Source organism: Ambystoma mexicanum, chromosome 8, assembly GCF_040938575.1.
Source record: "Ambystoma mexicanum isolate Mex_15411 chromosome 8, UKY_AmexF1_1, whole genome shotgun sequence".
NCBI lineage: Eukaryota > Metazoa > Chordata > Amphibia > Caudata > Ambystomatidae > Ambystoma > Ambystoma mexicanum.
Window position 1 is genome coordinate 215,810,193 of NC_090929.1, and position 24,383 is coordinate 215,834,575.

Sequence of the window (24,383 nt, forward strand, 5' to 3'; positions counted from 1 at the left end):
GAGGGGAAGAAGAAGAAGAAGAAGAAGAAGAAGAAGAAGAAGAAGAATATGGAGCAGCCAATTACACCGACGACACTGCTCGGAACTCTCGCGCATGCCTGATTTATGAGGCAGGGCCCTGACAGACTGTGGTGTCAGCTCGGCTGAGCCACGGGTGAAGTGCGCAGCGGCCATCGATTGCTCGTCTAGTGCGCCTCAGCAGGAACGGTAGCCAGACCGAAATATTTAGCTGCGCGTTCTGCCCACACTGACAATGTAGAATGAAACAGATTACTACATGCGTCATGTATTATATTAATACTGCACCCATCACCACCGTAGTCTGGCCATGTCTTGCTATGGGCGCCATGGTGTGTCTGCAAAATGTGCTGTTGGTTTTGATGAATAGATGAAAGGGAGCGAAAGATCTAGAAGTAAAGGAACCGAGTTACCAGATGTTATCAGCTGTGTCTTTTCTAACATGACTGTTCTCAAAGTAGATAAACCTGTTTTCCCGAGATGCATAAAGCTCCTCACTTTGCTAATCATTTCTTGGGTTTTTATTTTTCAATTGGATCGCATGCATGTTTCAGAGGTAGGCATAGATGCAATGTTCGACTGAGTGCGTGGGCAACGTGTAAAACCTCTGATCAATTTGAAAGCTGTCAGAACGGTCATGTCTAGGTTTCCTGGGCTGCCAAAGGAGCTGTCGGTGCTTTCAAATGTAGATTTAAAGCGAGGGTTGACCGCAATTCCTCCACTGCTGTTCTGCACTGATTTGTTTGCACACGGTTCCGCTTTGTCAGTGAGTAAACCATGTCAACTTGGAGAAGGTTGCAGGCGATTATAGACTGACACATAGGTACACCTCACCCTCTTTGAAACATTATAGAATGCCATCATATACTACGTCTGGTGGATTGTACATATCTGGTCTGCCAGAGTGCTGCTGCCTCATGGAATGCCTGTGATTGCAGCACCCCTGAGTTTGGGGCCCATAACCGCCTGCCCTGTGGAATAAAGCAAGAGCCTGAATGAGGTACCATGGCTGTTGCTGGCCCTTTCTGCCCATGAGTTAGGAGGTGATGACTTTTAGCACTGCAACACATTTCCTTGTGGTGCTCCTGTGTATTATATGGCCTGCGTTAGAAGCCGCATAGTTATGGATAAGTTGCTCCATTCATAGAGCACTTTTTGGGTGGCTTATAAATTCGCCGCCCCCCCACTGGAAGAATTCTACCGAAACTTTGAAAAAAATGTATATGACCCCCTCGGAATGATTCTACAAACTGTGGTGCAGTTTCATTGAAGGGGGAGGGACAAAGTTGTATGGGGGGGGCACAACATTTGTGGAAATCCTCCGAGATGTGATGGATTTTGACCAAATTACTGCCATAATAATGTATGATATCTGGGTCCCGTCCTTGGACTCCCTTCCCTACTCTGTCTGAGGACACCCTCCTTGGCCAATCAGAGAGCGGCGTGACGTCCACGGACATCCTACATGCCCTCTGATTGGTCAATTAAAAATGTGAGGTGCGTCCTCTTGTTTGAAACAGCCGGCATAATGGATCCGCAGCCAGTCGCTGTTGTCCACAGACATGGTGGTAAAAACATATTTAAAAATGACAACATTGCACTTGTCAAATGAATTAAAGAATCTCTGCGGAGGTGAGGAGTGATGGGATGGAATATGGCTATAAAAAGTAAAAAAAACAGGTGTTTTTTCATCTCCGAAGTACGTGAGAAGTCTGGATGTTCGGAGACATACATGCATATTTCTGTATTAATGGGTTGGTGAAAAGCAGTTTTTGAATGGTTTATAACTTTGGCGTCAAGCCATGAAATTGCATGAAATTTTGCAATATCAACTGACCCTGAATGGTTCTGCAAAGTATGTTTCGCCAAGAGGGAGCAAAAGTAGAGTGGGGTTCCAACATATTTGAAAGGCTTATAAATTTGGTGCAGTTTTACGATTCTGCACAAAACATTTCAAACCGATTTTAGACCCAGATTTGAATGATTTGCAAACTTTCGTGGCATTTTGTCAAGAGGGAGCACAATTAGAGTGGGGTCACACCATTTTTAGATGGCTTATAACTTTGTTGCCATTTGACAAATGTGCACAATAAATTTCAGAGATTATAGACCCAACCTTGAATGTTTGTGTAAAGTTTGAATGGACTTTGTCAAGTGGAGCTAAGTTATATGACTATTGCATGCACATACATTTGACACTTTTGAAAAATAAAACATGGCGGATTTGCAGCAAACTCATGCATGGACCTGGAAGCATGCTTTTGCCAATGTGTCAGTATTTTATTTTTTGAAAAGTGTCATAATGTAGATACCAAAAAATTTTGATATACCTTCTGTGACTGAGTTATAGCCTGTGGCCATGGGAAGTGCCCAGATTGTCTGAGTCATGGCCAGAGGCTCTGACTCAGACAATCTGGGTACTGGCCATGATCACAAGGCACTGGCAATGGGGCTAAAGTGGGCATGGCCAGCAGGGACCGGCTATGTGGTCAAGCTTTTCAAAATCAGGATAATTTTCTGCCTGTGGCTACAACCCGGAGTGCTGGACCGGGTTGTATCAAAAGATTGTGTGACTACCGCTGCTTACACAAAGTACCAGCGTGCTCCGAGACAATGCAAATGAGCAGATAACTGCTGAACCAGGTGCCCACGTGGTCACCGGGCCACCCCTCCAAATCATCAACCACCCTCATTTGTGACCATACCGGGACAACATATTGGGAGTGCATCCCAGACTAATTTCCACAACCTCTCAGCAACGACTGGCCCACAATCCACATGCTTTGAGAAAGATCTTAGAGGGTCGAAACATGTATCGGCTGACTTGTAACAATACAAATTGCACCAACAGGGGTTTTCAAGACTGCTTTATTACGACAACAGTTACTTATTGAACAACCCAGCGCTCAGGTGAACAGGGCTCACTCTCCTATTCGAAACCTAAAGCTTGAAGAAGGAAGGGCACCTTCACAAAAGAAACCCATCACCAGCAGCAAGGTAATCCAATGAAAGTACTAGATCAAATGCAGTGATTCTACCACCCTGCAATTACTTCACAATCGTGTACTCTGATTTGCTTATTAGGGCATGCTGTATGGCTGAAGCCCCAGGTTTGAATGGGAACAAATATTATGCTTTCGGCTACAGCCTAAAGTGTTGGACTGGAATACAACAAACCTGCGTGAGGAGCATAAACAAGGACCTGAAAGCATGCTTTTGCAAATCTGTCTTGTGTTTTATTTTTCAGTGCCCATGTGCTAGTAGAAGAAAATAGTGATATAACTTTGGTGCATCGACAGTGGGCCATGCCTTTGGGAAGGACACATGCCTACTCTGATGTACTTATTGGAGCATGGCCAAAGCTCTAGGTTTAAAAGGGAAAACAAATTCTGTTTGCAGCTCCGGCCTGCAGTGCTGAACAGGATTCCAGCAAACCTGCGGGTGGAGTTTCATCAAAGACCTGAACGCATGCTCTTGAAAATCGATCCTGTGTTTTACATTTTTTGAAAGGGTCAAAAAGAAAATACAAAAATTAGTGATATAACTTTGCTGCTTGGGCAGCGGACCTGGCCCTCGGCAAGGGCAAATGTCTACTCTGATTTGCCTATTGAGGAATGTGGCATGGCCAAAGCCAGTGCCCCATGGATTGTGGAGACTGGCCATGTAAGCTATGAGCACTGGACATTGGTCACGTTATGAGGGTATAGTGGACACTGAACTAGGATGCAGCGTAGGTGCAGTGGATAACAGAGGTGGTTTGGTGGGGGTGGGGTCATGGTCAAGCCTCATGCCCTAGGCAATTCAACCATAACTTGCATCCCCATCATTCACTGCGGATTACGACACACATCAGTATGTGTTGCAAAAAACGTTTGTTCAAGGAGGTTTACAGTTCTTTCATATGTTAAAAGAGGAATTATTTATGACTTGTATACAGTGATGTAACATTGAAATATTTTCACTCATTAAAACATATGAAATTCAGTGAAAAAACATTGTTAAAGGGACGGTATGGTTACTTGCAAAACTGCAACCCCCCAGAAATGCACCAGTTATGGTAAGCTAAGCAGCCATAACTCATGCCACCACTGTGCACTGCTAAGCCTAACACCCAGGACATCAAAGATGACATCACAAATGGCATCATATATGAAAAGTCCCTACAAGGGGTTGCGTTTATAATGTTGGTAATAAGATGATGTTGGTGATCGGGTGACCCATCATGAACTACTTAATGTATTAATGTATTAAAGAATGTACTCATCTAAACAAAACATTCTATTGGAGTGTTGTTAATACAGGAACCTAATCATGCATACACATAGGCAATGGCTGCAGCATGCACCATAGAAGTACAATATTTTTTATCTGGTAATTTTGGAAAGGAAAATAATGAATGCTACCTTATCAGAGTTTTGAGTAATGTTAAACATGGAATAAATAGTTAAAAAATGCAAGACTTGTGTCAGTACAAAGAAAACATATGAAGACCCACAATACATACAAATCAAATGCACATACAGGGAAAATAAAGTAAGGAAGAAAAAAACATCACCAGAAAATGTCAATAACATTAAAGTTTATCATCATGTGTCCAAATGAATTGCGTTTTTGAGGCCTTCTTATTGTTGCCCCATATGTGTGCACCATGAGCTGAGACCAAACCTTTAGAAAAGTACTTTAAGATCATACAAGATGGTTAACATCTAGATCTATAACAAATTTTCAGTTTTCATATTCTGACTGTCAGTGAACAAAACCGCCTGGCCTAGATACGCCAGTGAACAAAAACAAGTGGCCCAGATATGTGATATCATCATTGATGTCATCAATGACATGTATGATGTCATCTTTGTCCTGGGTGTATGTCTTCGCAGTGTACAGTGGTGGCGCGATTTATGATTACTTAGCTTACCGTAACTGGTGAATTTATGGGGGTTTTTGGTTGTACTTGTAACCATAAAGTCACTTTAACAACATTTTTTCACTGAATTTCATAGGTTTTTATTAGGGTAATTTAACCATAACATCCCTTTTTAAAAAAGTTTTTTCTGTGACTATATATATATTTTACTGGCATTTCAGCCTTGACATTTGCATGTGCCCAATGTCCCTGAAAATAAAACTACAAACAAACGTGATCACCAAGGAAAATAATTAAGAGAGTGAATCCCTTCAACATGTCCATAGTGGCCATGACTAGGAAGGAGCGGAATTGCAGAGAAACATCCCGGAAGCAGGACACCATGTACAAGATTGGAAGCAGAAACCGCATCACTGTGAACAGGTTTTTGAAATATCTGGGAGTCCTGCATTAGGACCGGGTAGGAGACTCCTTAGTCATTGTTGAGCTCTTCCACTACAAAATATTGCCCCATGCCATAGGCGTCGCCAGGGGGTGCCATTAGTCAGTTGAGTGTTTACCATCCATTTGATATCTGAGACTGTTTCTTTGTTTCTTCTGGCTTGAAGCAGACCTCACGCAGGGTCGGACTGGGACAAGAAATAGGCCCGGACACCCAAAAACAATTGGCCCACCCCTCGCCTCAGAAAAGGGGCCCAACCCTCGCCTCAGAAAAGTGGCCCACCCCTCACCACAAAAAAAGTGGCCCTCAAACCATCCTCTGTGAATCGCGTCAATTCGCGACTTTTCCGAAAATGCTACTAATGGAGGGTTCATGTGTCTGTTGCATGTTATGTTTTGTGTAAACGCTTGAGAAAGTGATAACATTCCTTTTGTTCTTGTTTAAAAAAAAAATCATCACATAGTAAAATACTTATTTTGCAGAACCAGACTCCAATCATGTCTACTCGTTGCCACCAGCAATGAAAATAGAGTTGTATTTAATAATGATGATACAATAACAACACAACTCATAAAAACTTTGCATACAGTTCTGTGACAGGGTCCACCGCTCCTGAAAATCCTGCTTTCAGCTTCATGAAAATCCTGGAAATCACTCAATCAAGAGTTCCTGCAACAATGCACTTTTATGTGCAACCAGGTCGATTATGTCCGGATTTTGCAATTGGACAAGCACATTCCGCTCCACAGACATGAGCATAAAGGCTTCGAGGTTGTCCTGGCAGAGGTGGTTTCTTAGGCGGGTTTTAATATTCTTCAATTTCGAAAAATTTCTTTTACATGCTACCTGTGTGCAAGATAAGGTCTAGATGAACTTGTATACCAAATACAATTGCCGGTAAGCACTACTAAAAAGTTCATACCTTTTTAGAATTGCATAGCAACATATTGCACAGTTACGGCATGTATTGCATTTCTGTACTAAAGGTAGCTCTCCAAAATCTTGTAGTGCTGGATCTTCACTATGTAGGGCTTCAAAGGCATACTCTTCTGGTAGTGTGCTCCTCAGTTTAGTCCACTTACTTGCAAAGTCTGAGAGTTCTTCCCTTAACCCCTGTAGCGTTATGGAGTCATCCAGTCTTTCAAGCAAGGAGCAAGTATTTGTAAGAGCATTGTCGGGTAGACTTTCATTGACATTTTTGGGATCCAGGCATGCTATATCTGCAGCAAGAGATGAGTGGGTTTTAAAACGACTATTTAGGCTTTGAAGAATGTTGTCCATAACGGTATTATGTACAGTAACTCTAAACCGGTCTTTAGCCAAGGTGATTGGCTCATCCCTTGCATTCATTCCAGGCATCCTCTTTTTGGGGGACACTCTCCCCTCTGGAAGTGCAGTTTCCACTCCTTTATCATAGCCTTTCTCTTCCAAGCCCATATTGGCCCATTCTGCACATTTTTCTGCTGCAGAATAGACCCAATCAAAATTTCTTGACTGTGCAGCAAGCACTTTTGTAGTGTCCGAGACCATTCTTTGTGCCTGGAGGATGTCCATTCCACTTGTCTGGAGGTACTTAGATAATGGGGTTGTCGAATTAAATACTCTGAGATATAACTGGGCTGTGAGCACTGTTTGGAATTTGCACAGAGCCTCAGAAAAGTTTAAAGCTTGGTAACAGACGTTTGCATTGGATTTATCTGTATTTGAGCCAATATTATTGAGTGCAACAACCACATCAATGTACATTGCTTTGTTTGGGTTATTAAAGGAGCCAAAAACTTTCCGTTGTGCTGCATCCTTTGCCCACCACCTTGTTTCTCCTATTATTTGGATTGTGCAGCCTTCCACAGACAGCTCACGCCACACATCCATCCTTTTGTAGGACTCCCTGAAAAAAACGGCACAGGAGTTTAACAGGCCAAACAAAGACGTGGATTCATTTGATGCGTGTGTCCCTTCTACAAGTACAAGATTTAATACATGTGCATAGCACCAGACATGTATTTGATCAGGGGATTCCTTACTGAGCCAGGATGTGAGACCATTGTACTGCCCCTGCATATTGGATGCACCATCGGTTGAATTTCCAATGCACTTGCGTAGGTCCAGACCATTATCTTTAATAACACTCTGCACCAACTCAAACAGCCCCTTTCCAGTAGACAAAGTGCAGTTGGTTACTGCTAGCAGCGTTCATGTACAGTGTCAGTAACATATCTAATAATTATAGAGCACTGATCAGTAACACTCACATCTTGGGTTGAGTCTATCTGAATGGAAAATATTCCTGCTTCCTTTATTTCTTGACAGATTACCATTTTGATCAGTTTGGAAATGGCTTCAATGACATACCTAACTGTAGTCTTTGACATGAAGGTCCCAGAAGCACCCCGTCCTTGCCCAGTTTTCTTTTTGGATTTGGTTTGAATGTCCTCAATGTGTTCCTTTAGAGGTCCGTCATATTTACTTAGCAGCAGAAGGATTTCAAGGAAGTTGCCATGATCCAGCTCTTCGTTATCCAGCTCGGCCATGGACTCTGATTTTCCACGAAAACTGAGCCCCCCTTTTCCCAATGACTTTTACAACGTCAATAACGTGGTCCAATATGTCTCTCCTTTTTCTGATTTGCTCACTTCGAGCTAATTTCTGTCGGTGAAAGAGTAAAACGCCTATGTCGACCCCTGAAAAGGTCAACATATATCAATCTGTGCACCTCCGATGACCTTGGCCTGTCTCATGTTCTGCAATGTGCTGGTAAAGACGCCTCCAGTTTTTCATTCCGTTGATGAAAAGACCCCTCTCTCCACGTTTAGTAAATGCTAAACAAACTGTACAAAAAAAGGCCTTTTGTATTTCAGAGTAACTTAACCAATACTGTTTTCCCCCATCTTTCCTCCAAAAGGCTAAACTTGCTTTAATGTGTCTGTTTGGGAGATTGAATTGGATGGTGCTGAAAGAAATGGTAAAGTTGATCAGGTTTTGGAAGTTGAAACAAATAGTCTGCCACCTGTAGATCGTCTTTTTGTGCTCTGTGCTTCACATCCCTGTTCCCTGAGTCTTCAGTATGTTGTAAAGCAGATAAAGATTCTTCCGAATGACTAGTACCTGCCACTTCCTCTGGGGGGATGAGGTTGTCTCCACTTATTTCTGGCAGACTAGTTTCCGACACTTCTTCCTTGGGGGAATCTTCAATTGTTTGTGGCAGACTGGTACCACCACCGGCTGCCACTTCCTCGAGACGGACACCCTCAATTATTTTTTTGTCAGACTTGTTTCAGACACTTCTTCCTTGAGGGAATCTTCAATTGTTTGTGGCAGACTGGTACCACCACCGGCTGCCAGTTCCTCGAGCTAGATGCCCTCAATCATTTCAGGCACACTGGTTTCCGACACTTCCTCTGGGGGGGGCACCTTCAATGATTGCTGTCATTGTAGTTGCTGCTGCATCTGCCTCTGTTGAGATGTCCCCAATTACTGCAGAGACTCTGGCTTCTGTCACTTTCGTACCCGAAGAAGATGCCTGGTCACCTTCCTCCACTTTTCTCCCAGCAATGCCATGTGACATTTTGGTGGTCTGACCTGTAAATAGATCTTCAATTTTTTTGTTTTGCCGGATTTCCTCTTCAATCGCTTTTTCCTCTTTTCTCGTAGTTTTTCTGCTCCTCCCTTTCTTTTTTTTTAATCCATTTCTCCCCTAAAAAATAAAATTACCTTAAATGGGCATCAGATTCCTGCCTTTATCACAGTAGGTCTAAGTAACCTGACTGCCAACATCCAAACCAGCATTTCATAAGAAGAAACAAGTGCTTTCCATTAGATCTAAACAACGCATTTCGAGCCAACGCGAGTGATTCGGGAGGGATAAGGAAAGAAGTATGGGATCTAACCCAATATAAATAGATTCAAACAACACATTGAGTGAATATTTTTTGAAATCTTGGAAATGAGATATAATTGTATTGATCATCAATAAAAGTTTGTTCAAATAGCCCAGATTTGAGAAAGGCTCTACTGAGCTGAAATACGTGTTATACAAGGCTTTGCAATTCAATAAAATATACCCAAGCCAAGAAAATTAATTGGCGCAGAAGTCACAGAGGTGTTTTCTATTTTTAATTCCATTAGATCAATGTCAGCATTTCCAGATTTGACTGTTCCCCAGCCTCACCATAACCTCCCTCCACAAAAAAGAGAACAATATCCCGCTGGGTCTATAAAATGCTGAATCTAACAGTAATCCAGCCTCATGCCATTGCATGTTAAATTAACTGGGTGCATGCATGTTCTTACTCCTGGCCAGTGGCCTGTCTGACGTCTCATAAAAAATAGTAACCAAAAAAGAAAGCTGCCTCAGCCTTTTCATTAACTTATGAAAAACACAAAGGGCTCTGCAGCAATATATACATACATAGCAAGTGAATTCCTATTGCATGCACACATTTGTGTAATAATTCTACCCTCCACCCTAGTGGATGCTCTGAAACAGGGCCTTCGAGAGAGGTATAATCCTTGTTTTTCTTTTGCCCTGGCACACATTAAGTCGGGATGCAAATTCACAACAAAATTTGGCCAGATTGAAAGAGGATGGAGACTGGTTCTCTAACTCTAATTTGGGTGTGGAGGAATAAAATAGTAGTTCTGCCTGGTCACTGTTGCTTATAGGCTGAACTGGAGCCTGGGGGGCCGGGCTCCTAGGGGGTGACAAAAGGTGTGCATAATAAAGGCCGCCAAAGTGGCTGAAGTGTGCTATACAGGACCACCTTACATTACACTGCATTGAAGATATACAATCACTAGTGGTTACTTACCCACAGCAGGGATGGGCTCGCCTGGCTGGCTGTTGGTAGCCTGACTAGAGTGGATACTTGAACAGCGACCTGCCTGCAAAAACAAAGAAAGTAAAGATGTTCAAATAGACAGCAAGGGGTTGTAAAAAACTGTGCGCGCGTGCGTGAGAGAGAGAGAGAAGCAACTGGGGCGCTTTGAAACACAATTTACTTGATGTATAAGCGCCTTACAAATGCACAACAAATAAATAAATAAAATACAGGGAATGAGAGCACAAGAGAGGAGTATTTGTAGATTCACATTTTCGTTAGAATGAAGGTTGCACTACTTCTCCCGAGCAGATGGGGTGAGCTTGGGTGAAGGAGGGAATCACCTGGACTTGTGGGAACTTTGTGGTGCAAATGAGCAAGTCCTGGTATGGTGCATATAAAACACACAGCCCAACATGCTAGAAATAAAGTAAATTAATGCACAGCACAGTAAAACAGATGCTGACATTTAAAGTTAGGGGGTATGTGCACATGTGTGCAAACTGAAAGCATGCCAACCCTTATGCTATGCTGCCTGCACACACAGCTCTCTAGTACCCACTCCCCACCAGAATATGACATTGACAAGCCTACAAAGTAAAACATGTTGACTTTTCTGCAGGGCATGCTGGCTGCCTGCTATCCTATTACAGCCCTGGGATGCACATGGACATGGCGCTCAACCAGAGTAAATCTGCACCACTTTTGCTATTCCAGTGCTGTGTGGCTGACGCTGTTATGGGCAGTTGAGTTTGGATAGCTGCATCCTAATTGAGCGGTAGAGGGGCAGTAGAACCCCATGGAGACCCCTTCAAAATATATTTGGGTAAAAAAGGTCATTGTTAAGGTTAGTTTAAAAATTCATGGGTGGGACCTTATATCTGAAATGTGAATAGAAATGCAATTTCAGGTGAAAAAGCCACACATGTGTGATTTATTTTACAATCTAGGTTCATTACTGAAACCACCAGACCCACCACAAAGCACCAGCCAGTAATGTACGAACGGACAGAGCTCCAAAGACATGCCCACACCACGCTTGAAGCCAAACACTAGCCCACAAGCCCATCAAAGCTTACATTTGCTCCCATTTTGCAACTCCATTGAATTGGACATCGCTACCTTGGCCCAAAGTTCATCAATTAACTTGAGAATGCACAATACTGAATAAATGAATGGACTCAAGTCACCCACAGTAATCCTCTGCCAAATATTTGCCCACAGACCACTTCACAAGACCATAGCACCGAAACTCATTATAAAGGACACTGACAAAATGCCCAAGTGCGTCCGCCTAGTCTGAGTACAACCAGATCAAATTCTACAGGACACACTCTGCTTACCTCAGGGGTCTGCAACTCTCTTCGTGTTTTGGACTACACCTCCCATGATCCCTCACAAGTCACAATTGAATTTGCTGGCTAGTGCTGATGGTAGTCACAGTCAAAAACATCCATAGAGCCGAAGCTCTCAAGCTCCTGCTCGTACCTGAACACAGAGCCAGTTTCCTTAAGATCTGAGCACATGAACACAATAGCAGAAGCTTAGCTCCCACTAACAGATCCAAATAATTCCCCTTCAGTCCCAAAGCACCAAGAGAACAGAAACATGACACCAGATACGCCACATAAAAGTCATGAAAACACTGCAACCAATAGTTATTTTTTTTCCAGATCACATTAACTTAAGATGGATAAGCAAAGTGCCTGCCTTCTAAAATAAAGACACTGCACACCACCACTCCCTCTTTTCAAAGGTTTATTTTCCTCTACTACTGATGGGAACTGGGATGCTCACCCAGAGATACTTCACACTTTAAAGATTAACGGTTTAAACAGTGTATATAACTAACAATGCCCTGCATAATTTGCAACCACTTATGCAAATGCATCTCTATACGGCAAAAACGCACAAGACCGTGTGCACCGCTCCATGCACTCTCACAACCAACCTTCAGGGAGGGAGCATTTGAAATGAAAACAGACCGCAGCAGGGCACTACCCGTGCAAAACCCCAACTCCTTCAAAACATGAGAGCGTGCACTGTCTGTCCACTGACTGCAGGCTGCAGCCCTCATTTTTACACAACACACGAAGTCTGAGGAATGACACATAAGGGGGACTAAGGCAATTGTACATCATGGGAGCAAATGCAAGAGGTTTTTTGATAATGCCCGAAAAGGAATGCACAACATATAAAACTTGGACGTTTGGAGGGAGCAGGTGACCTTGGCCCACACATGGTGGCTCAAGAAGCTGGTGCGGTATAGGGGAGAATGTGTTGCGTTGACCAATCAAAAAAAATCACAAGTGCCTAAGACTGATTTGCTGTATGTCCAAACCTAAAGTTTCATGCATGCGTTAGAATCAGAATGCAATCAATAACATCAAAATGGATTGGGTTGCACACAGCTGGTGCAGGACAACACAGGTGTGCACAAGGCCTATGCTCATGACAGATGCACATGATATGGCATTTATAACGCGCGTGTGCCTGCCTGCACATATACATACGATACGACTGATGATTGCAGCCCCTTTCCTTCTCCAGGAGCGGTTCCCTTTGCAACCATTTACACATTTCTATGTGATGTGGAGTGCAGGATGTCAAGATGCAAAAACAGCACCAGGGCAGAGTGTAATTTAGCACTTTGCCATTTCTGGGGATTACATTATGTAGACCCGGCTTTAGGTGTGCAAGTCTGTGTGTTTTCCAATCATGTATGTGCATTCTTAACATGCAGCCCGAGCCGCGAACCTAAGGCATGCCAGTCAGGATGGAGGGACAGTTGTGTTTGTGTGTGTGGGTCTGTGTTTGTGGAGGGCAGTCAGTGTGCATGATGGAATTTGAAGTGTATGCCTGAAATGTGTGCTAGTAAGGTGTTTGTAAAGGTGTGCACACACTCTCATTCAACACACACTTTCCAGGTGTGTAGACTGTGCATGTTGCACTCCCTAATATTCCACATGGACTATGGGTGCGTGTATCTTCTGCTTGCGGGCTAGGAGGATAGCTCAGGGGCAAGTAACGCCTTAGCAAGACAACGCACCTTCAAACTAACTTCAAACTTCAAACAGCGCATCCTGGCCCCACGTTTAGACTAGAGACTGGTCTCCGGCAGTGCCGGGGCTCAAATATTTTCTAACATACACGCCCATGCCACGTCCGGATGGGCAGCAACGCCCTGCCCACCCGGGCTCAGAATTTAGTTCCAGGGCTGAGCCCTGGCAAACACCCCCACACATGAAGCACTATCCAGTATTAAGTGCATTATGAAAGATGAATTCATTTATGTTTTATTATGGTACGTCACTGAGATTTAAACCACGCATCAATGCCACTTGCATGGTCTCGGGGTGCTGTGCCTATGCTATAGAAAGTACGTAACGAAGATGTTGTATTAAACTAATATCACAAATATTGCCTCATGAAAAAAACTGCGTGTTCGTCACATGAAGGAAAATATAAAAACACCAAAGATAAATACAGAGAAGATTGGGGTCAACTAGAATGCGCAATATGCTGATATGTGTAAAATGCCACAGACACGTATGGTAGTAGCCATGCCGTATAGTAGCCATGTGCAGCGTGCCTCCTGCCTGCCGGCGCATATCATGGTGCAGAGGGCCCAGGCGGTTCCCCGGGGAGCCGTAATACAGCTCCTGGTTTTGCTGCTGCAGCAATGACTGCTGGTAAGGGGCTCGGCTGCCAGCTTCTGCAGACTCCACAGCCGCACCGCACATGCTGCCCTGAGCTGACACTTTATGGACTGGAAGGCAAGGAAGAAGCCACCGCCGCCGCCAGGGAGGCTGCCCGATTTGCGCCCTGACTGGGAATGAGGCATCGCTGAGATGTGCATAATGTCCTTCAAGGTAACGTGCTGCGTGTGCCCTCCCACGCGCTGGGGGTGATTGTGTGAGGTGCCACGCGGACCTTGGTGCGGCATGGGCAGGGTCTTTACAAAGTGACGGCATCTGTCGCTCTTCGTGCTCACGCAAAGCCACGTTTTAACGCATCCCCGTGAGTGGCCCTTTTGCATGCGTATACCCACTTTCACTGTGTAGGTTTTCCCACTAAAATGTTTCCGGTCTATGAACTGCGAGCTGGATGTACACCTAACATGATACCAAGTTCCTGGGGGGTTCCATTACAGCGCGAGCCGTCAACTATGCTCTGTTGTATGATTCTTACCTGTTGTCCAATATCCAGGCTCAGATGAGTCTCTAGAACTTCGCTGGCTGCTGCTACAGACTGCAGTGCAGACTCTGTGGTGTTGTGCTGTCTGCCGCTGCTGTGTGTGTGTTCAAAATCATCATGCCCAGGATGGGTGAAACGGCCCAACTATATCCTAGAGCACACTCAGTCACATGGACCAGTCCTGGCAAGAAGGAGTATGTGAGCGGCCCAGACACAAGTTGTTTTGAACTTTGGAAAGTGCAACAAATGGGTTGTTGTTACTTCCTAAAGTTGAAAGCAACTTGTGAGAGTGAACTGCCGAAGGTCGTCGAGCCCGCCAGCCCTGCAGGAGGCAGCCCCAGGCCAGCTCAGCCTGCTTATTATATTATTCATAGCACACACAAGGAACGAAGCACGCCCCCCTCGCCACTTACCAAGACCTGCGGCCGGCGGGGCGGTCCGGCGGCGAGCACGGAGCACCAGGCACTGGGCGGGCACTCACATCACTACGGCCCCATATGCATGCAAATTAGTTATTATTGATGCATGCATGCTGCATGCAAATGAAATCATCAAAGCAAGGTAACAACGTGTATGTGTTGTTACCTTGCTTTGATGAATAATTTTATGCTGCACAGACAGTAGCGCGGCCCGTCCGGCCCGCAACGCCGGAGGCAGGCAGCACGGCTCGCGGCTGCTCGAGCGGCTCCTCACAGCCTTGGCTGTCGGCAGCAGTCCGACGGCGACGGACAAGTTACATTACAAAAAATTGACCAGGCCCGGCCGCGGCACTGACAGTTACATTAAAAAGAAAAAATGGCATTGGCCCAGCTTGGGCAGGTGACTGCCCGGTATGCCTGCTGCAGCACTTGCTCTGTGGCTCAGCTGCCTGCAGCAGAGCCACGCCGGCGCGGTGCCATATGTTCCAAAAAAAACGGCCCTGGGTGGCTTGAAGGAAAACCGGCCCCCACTGTCCTCAAAGTCCATCGGCCACGGGCCGATCGACCGATATGGCCAGTCCGGCCCTGACCTCACGGGAATAGATGGTCCATGAATATCAATGGGGTGGGGCCATTTTTGTTAAAGGCAGACTTCCCCACATGGTGTCCAGTCAAAATATCAAACATTTGGTCGAATGACAAAATTGTCGAAAAAATGTCTAAAAAATAAATAAAAATTGAATGCTTTATTTTTTTATATACATGTTTTTTTTGGTTTCGCAAGTTAAAAAAAAGGGTTAAAATAGGAAAAAAAATAAAAGAGGGGTGTTTGGGGGGGACCCCCCATTTCGAACAAAAAAAACAAACTAAAAAAGAAATTTGAAAAAAAAAATCAACATTTTTTTCAACATTTTGACTTTTGACCAAATGTTGTTTGAAATAGTGACTATAAACCTTCCCACATGCCGACCACAGTATAGTTTTCCAAATGTTCAGCTTGCTATGCCAATGTCATAGATACAACAAAAAAGACATGTCCAAGGTGAAACATACATCTTAAACTTAAATTTAACAATTTTCTTTAAAATGTTTTTTGTATTACCCCCATTCATACCCTGTAATTTTGATGCCCCTTCCTTTAGAGGTTTACCCTGTGATAATATTCTAAGATGTTATGTGTTTGTCAAACTAACTAAGTAGTGTGTTCATGAGTACCAACCTTTGATTTTCACTATGGGGGGAGAAATTCACCAACCCATGGCCTGAATATGAGCAAATATCCTGCCCAAACCCTCTTCTGGCTAAATGGTGCATTTCATAGAACCTATATTTTATAAAAGCCATACGATTTACAGCCAGCTATACAAAATACATCCTCCCGGAAACAGTCACTCAACCTGCATAGCTACCTTGTTAACTTTCTGCTTTAGGATTTAGGATATGCCACTCTGTCTTCATATAATTCAAAATTAGAAATGGATCTCTGATTGTGCTCGAAGCCACTGCATTATCAACAGTGCAGTTCATGCACATGAACTTAAAGGCAACAGTGTTTGACCTCCAGCCACACGGACACTGCACACAGTCTCATTCAGTTGCCCCATTTCCTGCTGGCCGCTGTGGCTATGAGTGATATATCATCTGTTTAACAGACTGCCGTTGACTACAGATCATTTTAACCTGAACTATGACTGATGGCTCTTTTGTTACAGTGACTGCTTTGGGTGGTACATTATTTGAAGGTGGGAGTGATGTCTATTCTGCTAAACACCATGTATAACTATAGATTATTTGACACAGAGTTGGAAGTGTTGTCTCTTTTGGTTAAAAGCGCATAGTCTTATGTGGAGGGCAAACTATTAGGAGGTTGAACTATGTCTTCTCATTAAACGTATGTTGTCTTTTGCTTATATTCACAAAATGCATAACACAAAAACTGCATTCCTTCATCAAATAACTAAGAGCGTGCGACTATCACGTAAATAAACCAGGGGGGAATATTAGACATTTCAAATTAGCGCATGGCGGGAGTAAGATGCTACACCAGTCTCTGCCCTCTTATTACATGCTAGTACTTATAAACCTGGCTTTGTGGTCTGAAACTAAAACTACCATTGCTGGCAAAGAATACTAAATGAAGCTGAAAGCAAGGACGTAAACATGTGAGCATTTAAGGGCGCAACTCAAGAGCTTTCTTTCTGCATATTATGAACACCATGTAAAGAGGCAGCCATGGGTTAGTCTTGTGTCCCCCATAGCTTTTCCTCCAGAGACCTGGGATGTTTCCATGACTAAAACGGGACTGGAAAAAAGGTGTCTCAGTAACCTGTAGCTATCCCGTCATTCTAGTGGACTCCAACCCCCTGGTCCCCTGACATACAGCTACACACTTTTAAGAGTAGCCTGTGAGTGTATGGGCATGTCTAACGAAAGATAATATGAATTGCTTCATAGGCAGGATCACATGCAAGTACCTCCCCTGCTCACAACAGAAAAAATGCGGTTTAGTGCACCAAAGGATGAATTAATGCATAGGCACTAGATGTGAACGTTTTGCTCATGCAGAAGAGGTACAGAAATTGCAAGCTACACTTCACCCTACACTTTGCCCGTCTCACCCTCTGTCTCCCTCTACTCTTGCTGACCTCCATCACCTCATCTACCTCTATTATAATTTCATTATTTGGCAATGTTTTTTCCCATGCAGATAACCCACCTGCAACCAAACCTTGGCTTTATAAATGTTTATGCCTGAATGAAGAAAGGACATGTCCATAAAGCAAGCAGATAAGGGAGGAGCGATAGCTGTAATGAACACATGGGTCTACAAAATGATAGTAACTCGATGATCACTCTAATTATCGGCTCCTACCAGGTGACCGGACAGCAAAACCAAAGAAACTGATTGATACAATATTGAAGAAGCCTTATGAGAAGGCTTTATTAGCTACAAAGTGGCTGAGCTTCTGAGGCCTGGACATCGGAGGATGCCAGCATTGTATGCAAAGCCTAAAGTACACAAAGGCTTATCACCACCGCCAGGCCGCCCAGTAGTATCTGGGATTGGCTCTATCCTTGAGACACTCTCACAATTTGTAGACTTCGTGCTGAGAAAGAAAGTACGGAAGATGAGATCATATGTCAAAGACACTATAGCTGTGCTACATCTAGTAAAGAACATGCCCTTTGTTTCCAGGTCAAAACTGTAAGTGACCCTTGACATAGAATCACTGAATACAAGAATACCATGACATGAAACATTAAAAAATATTAGAGCGTGGACCTGACCTACGGATATCAATGATCTTCATTTTACAATTGGCAGAATTATCACTGACTAAGAACTATTTAATTTTTGAGAATGAGTTTTATAAACACATCTCTGGCACAATCATGGGTGCTACATTCTCCTCAATTTTGGCAAACCTGTATGCGGACACCTTGGAAAGATCCACTATTTGTGGACCTGGGAATCTGTTTGAGAATAACATAAAAATCTGGGCCAGGGTGCATGCACGATGTGTTGGTAATCTTTGATGGAGACGATGTGAAACTAACTGAATTCTGTAGATGACTCAATGACCAAAACAGATATCTGAACTTCACATTTAACCACACAAACAAAATAATACACAGAAGTGTGGAAGACACATCTGTATAAAATAAACCAACCAACAGAAATGTGTTGCTCCTATACAGTAGCTACCACCCTAAAATCCTGCAGGATAATCTCCCATTCGGATAGGTGATGAATTAGTAATGATTGCCCCCAAAAATCTGGCCTGGGAACCTTCTCATGTGGGCAGGGAAAGGGAGACGCTTTCTGATCCCGACGCTTGGGGTGGTATTCTACAGGAGGATAACCCCCTTATTCAACTTTCCCTGAAACCCCACTCTTCTAATGGCTTATCGTAAAACAGAAGAAATGAGAAAAACTAACTTTGCCATTAGGGACATCAAGTCCCATAATTCTCTAAGTACTGGGGTGAAGAAGAGGGCTAAAAAGATAGTGTTGCAGGAGTGGTCATATTGTTAATTCAGATTACCCACACCTGCGGGAGACCGGCTTAAAAGGCCCCCTCAGTTGCAGGCAATAGAGAGGAGCAGAGAGAGCAAGAAGCAGAAGCAGTGTGGTTCATGCAGCCCGCCCAGGCAGAAGCTGGACGAAGGAGAAGACGCAGATACCAGCTGCCGGTCCTGCGAGGGTCTGTGTCTCCCAAGACTTGAAGTGCAAAGGTAGCCCAGCGGGAAGCCTGCAAGATGGAAGCTTGCCCAATGGAGACCTGCTCTGCAGAGGTAAGCGAAAGCGAGGGAAGCTTTCCTTCCCAGGAGGCCGTCTCCGGTTGTTGGCGTGCACCCAAGGCCCTTGAGGCAACCTCCAGTGGCTTGCGTGCACCAGAAGAACTCAGGACCAAAAGGTGATCCTATTGTAGTGGCAAAGATGACGGCCGACAAAGAGAAGCAGTTTGCCGGGTCACAAAGAGCCACAGAAGCAGGAGTTTGGAGAGGGTATCGGTAAGCGCATGCCTTACGCGGTGAGTTCACAAGCTGGTAGTGACGCTGGAGTGCTCAGTACCTGGCAGGCGTTCTGCAAGTAAGCAGCACTTGCGCATGAGTGAAAGCAGTTTTGAAAGTCATTTTGAAAACCAAACTATTGAAAAGCAGCAAAAGCCTTATTTAGCAAACCCAAATGACTGTAACTTTAAATGTGTGAGAGTGTCAAAGCTCAGCAACCCAATGGGTGATATTCTTAGGATGTAATAACTCTAAGAATTAACCAAGCCAAAAGATAACAATCAAGGCAAATACAATCAGCAGATATTGCCAATGGCTGAAGGGGGCTAATGAAAGGTCCATAAGTTGTGAATCCTGTTGCCCATACTTAATACAACTCGTGGTGAAAGCTGGTATAAACTCGCATTGCCAAAGCCGAGAGAAAGGCAGAATAAGTCCTTATCCTTGTCAGTATTTGGTTACTTGTGTAGTGGGTAAACAAGAGTGGCAAAAAGGCTGCCCTTCTGGAAAAGGAAATTCAGAAGGAGAGGGGCATTCTTTGCAAAAGAGTTTTAAAGAGCAACAATCTGAATCTTGCTTTCCCTGAAGAGTTGTTAGATGTTTTTAAGCTGCAAACTGTTGAATAATGTGAAGCTGTTGTGAACCTCTTGTCAGTGGATCTTAACCACAACCTGTTCGGGCATGGGAATATACTCGGATGGCAAACATTTGGAGGAGTAGGCCTGGCATGGGAGTACATTGGATGTCAACTGAGTTAGTAGGCCTGGCATAGAAGTACACCAGGTGGAAGTTGAAGAAGTGCTACAAAGTCGTCCTGACAGAGACAATTCATGTTGGTGGTGGCGCTGAACGAAGAACTATTTAAAACTGTTACAAAGAAGCTGTGGCAAACCTGTTTCGAACATATCATTTGTGGCAAATCATCCAGACCAAGACAATTATTGTTGCTATTGATGAACTGGGAAGCTGTTCTTATCTAAGGAGGATAAATCATAGACTTGCTCAAGGAAGAAGAGCCGTTTTCTTTGTTGAATCACTGGAGTGCTGGAACTTTCTGCTGACAAGTTGAAGTTGCTATGAAACCTGGATTTCCATATTTTATTTTCTTGAACTGTGAAGCAGAATCCCGCTTATAACATAACTGGGGAAGGGGAATTCACCCAGGTCATAAGGAGAGATTGTTAGTGAATTCTAACAATTGTTTTGAACTGCCATGCATTTTCTCATGTATTCATTGTATGCATGTGTGTGAGGGACAGATATCCTTTGTTAGTGTTTACTTTAGTTTATTTTAGGGAGGGAAATCCTTGTCAAGGTAGAGATAGTGAGAAGTTTATCCAACCTTCTCATTCAATAAAAATGGCATTTGTTGGTAAACTTTCACAAAGTTGTCCAGCTGACATTTCTGAACCCCTCACATATTTAAAATGCAAGAGAAACTGTTCATGTTTACAAGATTTTGAAACACAAACACTCATTGGTGCTCGTGGCTATCCCAAAAAATGATTTCAGCATGCATACAAAAGTGTGAGTATACCAGGACAAGTAACATTTCGCCAGTACATAAGAGAAAAAACAACACATGGTCAAATCACAGTAGCAGTTAGTCATTTGCTGTTGGTGAATCAAATCAAACATGAAATTAAGAAACTCTGGCCTATTCTGAATGTGGGAAAAATCAACATTTCCCAGCCACTTTTAGGCAATATGACCGAAGGAGGGGGGGCAGTACCGGTCGGGTAATGCCCATGGGACCATAGTTCGAAGCCCAAGCAAAGCAAGGGTTTTAACGGAGCCCCTGGGGCATTACCCAACTGGTAATGCCCCCCCTCAGAGGGTCATATTGCCATTAGTACCCCTCACATTGTACTGGGGTACTAATTGCACTTTTTCTCTAGTCGAGCAATGGCACTGCAGCCGTTTATCGACTCAAGAAAAGAAATAGCCGGCGGGGATCGGGAGAAAGGACTATATGTAGTCCCGAAATAGAAAAACTAGGAGTCGTAGGTTGACCGTGCGCTATTAAATACTGCTGTTAATTTTTGCTAAGAGTAATCGGTACGAGTATGATCTGCAGCATCAACACACTTCCACTGGACGCCCTAGAAGGGACCAGGACACATGTATTGTAGGTATTAGAATTGAAGGTGAGTTCAGTGCGCTGATCCTAAGTATTCATAGTCAACATTATTCAATGTTAATGAGAAAAGGAAAGAATGCTGCTTGTACTTCAGTTTTTAAAGCAGTGTTAATCTTTATCTGAAAAGATCTTCAAAATCAGCCGGCACGTGTTTCGACCCTCCCGGTCTTTGTCAAGGCGTATGGTTGGATGCTACTGCCGTAGATAAAAGGAATGGATAGCTGGCTGAAAAAGATTGCAGCGCCACCCTAAATTCTGACTAGCAGGAGACTAACTTCAGTTAGTGTCCTGGTTCTTTCTAGGGGGTCCAGTGGAAGTGTGTTGATGCTGCAGATCATACTCGTACCAATTACTCTTAGCAACAATTAACAGCAGTATTTAATAGCGCACGGCCAACCTACAACCTCTAGTTTTTCTTTTTCAGCTATCCATTCCTTTTATCTATGCCAGTAGCATCCAACCAAACGCCTTGACAAAGACCGGGAGGGTCGAAACACGTGCCGGCTGATTTTGAAGATCTTTTCATATAAAGATTAACACTGCTTTAAAAATTAAAGTCCAGGCAGCATTCTTTCCTTTTCTCATTAACAATGACTCATGATGACTATGAATACTTAGGATCAGCGCACTGAACGCACCTTCAATTCTAATACCTACTATACGTAGTCCCTTCTCCCTTTCCATGGCAGCCACTGAATGTTATTTTTTTTTTTTAAATGAAATGGCTGCCATGGAAAGGGAGAAGGTACTAAAAGTAGTCCCTTCTATCTTTCCATGGTGGCCAGTGGTGAAGGAACCCAGAGCTGCGGTGGTGATTGCAGGCCTTGTCATTCTGGAAAGGCCCGGGCGAGGACCAATGAGCTTGCTTTTTTTCAAGCTCATTGTTCCTCACTGGGTACTAATTGCAATTAAGTACTGCAATGGTATACAAGACGTCTTGTTTACACTCTTACAAGGCAAACACTACTGAAGCAAGGTTACCATTGTGGGCACTGCTGAGACCAAGTGAACACAGTCTGTGTGGCTCATGTTCATTATGTGTGCAAACCTGTCGTAGCAGAAACATTGATATAAGATGGTGTACAGCATACAGAAGCATTTTACTAACCAAATATAATAATGTTGTCTATCTGATTTTATGGCCTTTGTGGCGAATGAAGAGACTGACCAAGTGGTGCCATAGTGTTTCTATAGACATGTTTTAAATGATAAACCAAACGTATCTATCCCTTCCTAAAGTAAAGACACTTGGGTGCTTGTCAGGAAGTCCATGTGAGTCAAAGCGAAAAGGCACCATCCCGGTCACAAAGGCTTCTACTCTATCCCTCTCACTACAACAAAACACAATAAAGTCCAGCAACTGTTCGTAATCCAGGAGAATAACTCCCTTCTCCTGGATGCAAAGCATTTTAATGCTTCACAAGTTGTTCAAAGTACAAGTTCCATAAAAGTTCTGGGTTCTCCATAACCAAACTGGAAATAAAACAATTACATAAAGTGCTTGTGGGGCTAGGAGAATGAGTCCCTTCTCTTAGTTGATTACCCAATGTCTGTCACTGTTCTTAATGAGGTTTGTATCTCCCTTAGGGAGGTTTTCACAATCTCTCGGTTTTGCACAATTCTTGATCCGCCTGTACTGGAACAATTAAGCTGTTCCCCAGAGTCCCTCCCGATGATCTAGCACTACCCTCCCATGGAACTGGACTGGGAATGGGTATCACCAAATGGTTTGTTTTTCTCTTTCATCATGGTTTACAAACTCAAAGGATTTTCTATTTTCCTAGCTTTTCAAGCACAAAGAGTATGATGACGATAATAGTTTTCTTCATATCTTGAGGAAGGTGAGGTTAAGGTCATGAGCTTAAGAGACAGGACTCTTGGCAGGATCTGATGTTGACCAATTACCAATGTGTAACAGACTGATGACAGAAGATTATTAGGGTTTGGCTCGGTGGACCAGCCCTGGATGATTTTGGGGTGTGCCCAGGAGGACCTCTACATCTCAATCAACATTTGCCCTCCTCAGAACTGACAGGTTTTGGTTTATTTGCATTATACACGGGAAGGGTAACCCCTTGAATATGGCTTATGGGGTGTTTGGTTTCCAGAGCAGTGTGGACAGACTTTAATCACAACTGCCAAGGTGAGGGTTAGCTTTTCACTGTTCTTAATCTTTGTACATATTTAGCCAACCGTCCTTTACACACTCTTGCTATTACTAATGTCCTCTAAGGCTCCTCTCTTAGGTTTCACTTGTCCCTCTCCTGGACTTTAATAATGCCTGTTACCTGGTACTTAGTGTCAGGAGTCTTCACTGGTTCAGGCTGGGTTTTCGTAACAGCCAATCACCTTGTCCCACATTCGTCAAAGTTTGCTTCTTGTGCCCTGTACAGCAGGCTGTCGATAAGCGGACCCTGACTCAACCTTCCCACTTTGTATTGATCATCTAGCCACCACCTCTCTGGATAATGTTCAGGTCTGTGCAGTTAGCTCTGTGAACCATTTGCGTTACCAGTTTCGGCGCAGTTGTTGGACCACCACATCCACCCACTGCAGGTCACGCAGCCAAGACCCAATCTACCTCCTTCCTTAAGGCTGACTTTGGGCTGACTAGTATGATACTTTCCCTGCATCTTATGAACAATGTACTTCTGGTTAACCAGGGTGTTCTACTACTCCTTCTCTTGTTTGACTTGACTCACCCACTGGCCACCAGCCTTCAGTTGTATCTCCATGCGGGATGCCTATTCCCTTCTTCATTTGTGCTTTCTCCATGGCCAATACCCCATCGGCCTGCAAGACATCCTTGTGCATTCTGTTGAACCACACACTCCACCTCTCTTGCTAAAGCTTCTCGGACCTGCCTTCAGGTGTTCTCTTGGCTTCGATTTCTCTTTGGCTCTCAATTTCTGTCTCCACCTCAACTGCTCTCTCAGTCTCGTTTTCTATCTCTGGTTCTCTCCTCGGTACT

At 43.8% G+C, this 24,383-nt stretch overlaps 1 protein-coding gene across 2 annotated transcripts in view; it reads left to right on the top strand.

Annotated features, from left to right (window-relative positions):
* Window positions 1–24,383, top strand: part of SARDH (sarcosine dehydrogenase) — a 1,294,294-nt gene that overhangs the window by 1,047,703 nt on the left and 222,208 nt on the right. The gene's annotated exons all lie outside the window — the stretch shown is intronic.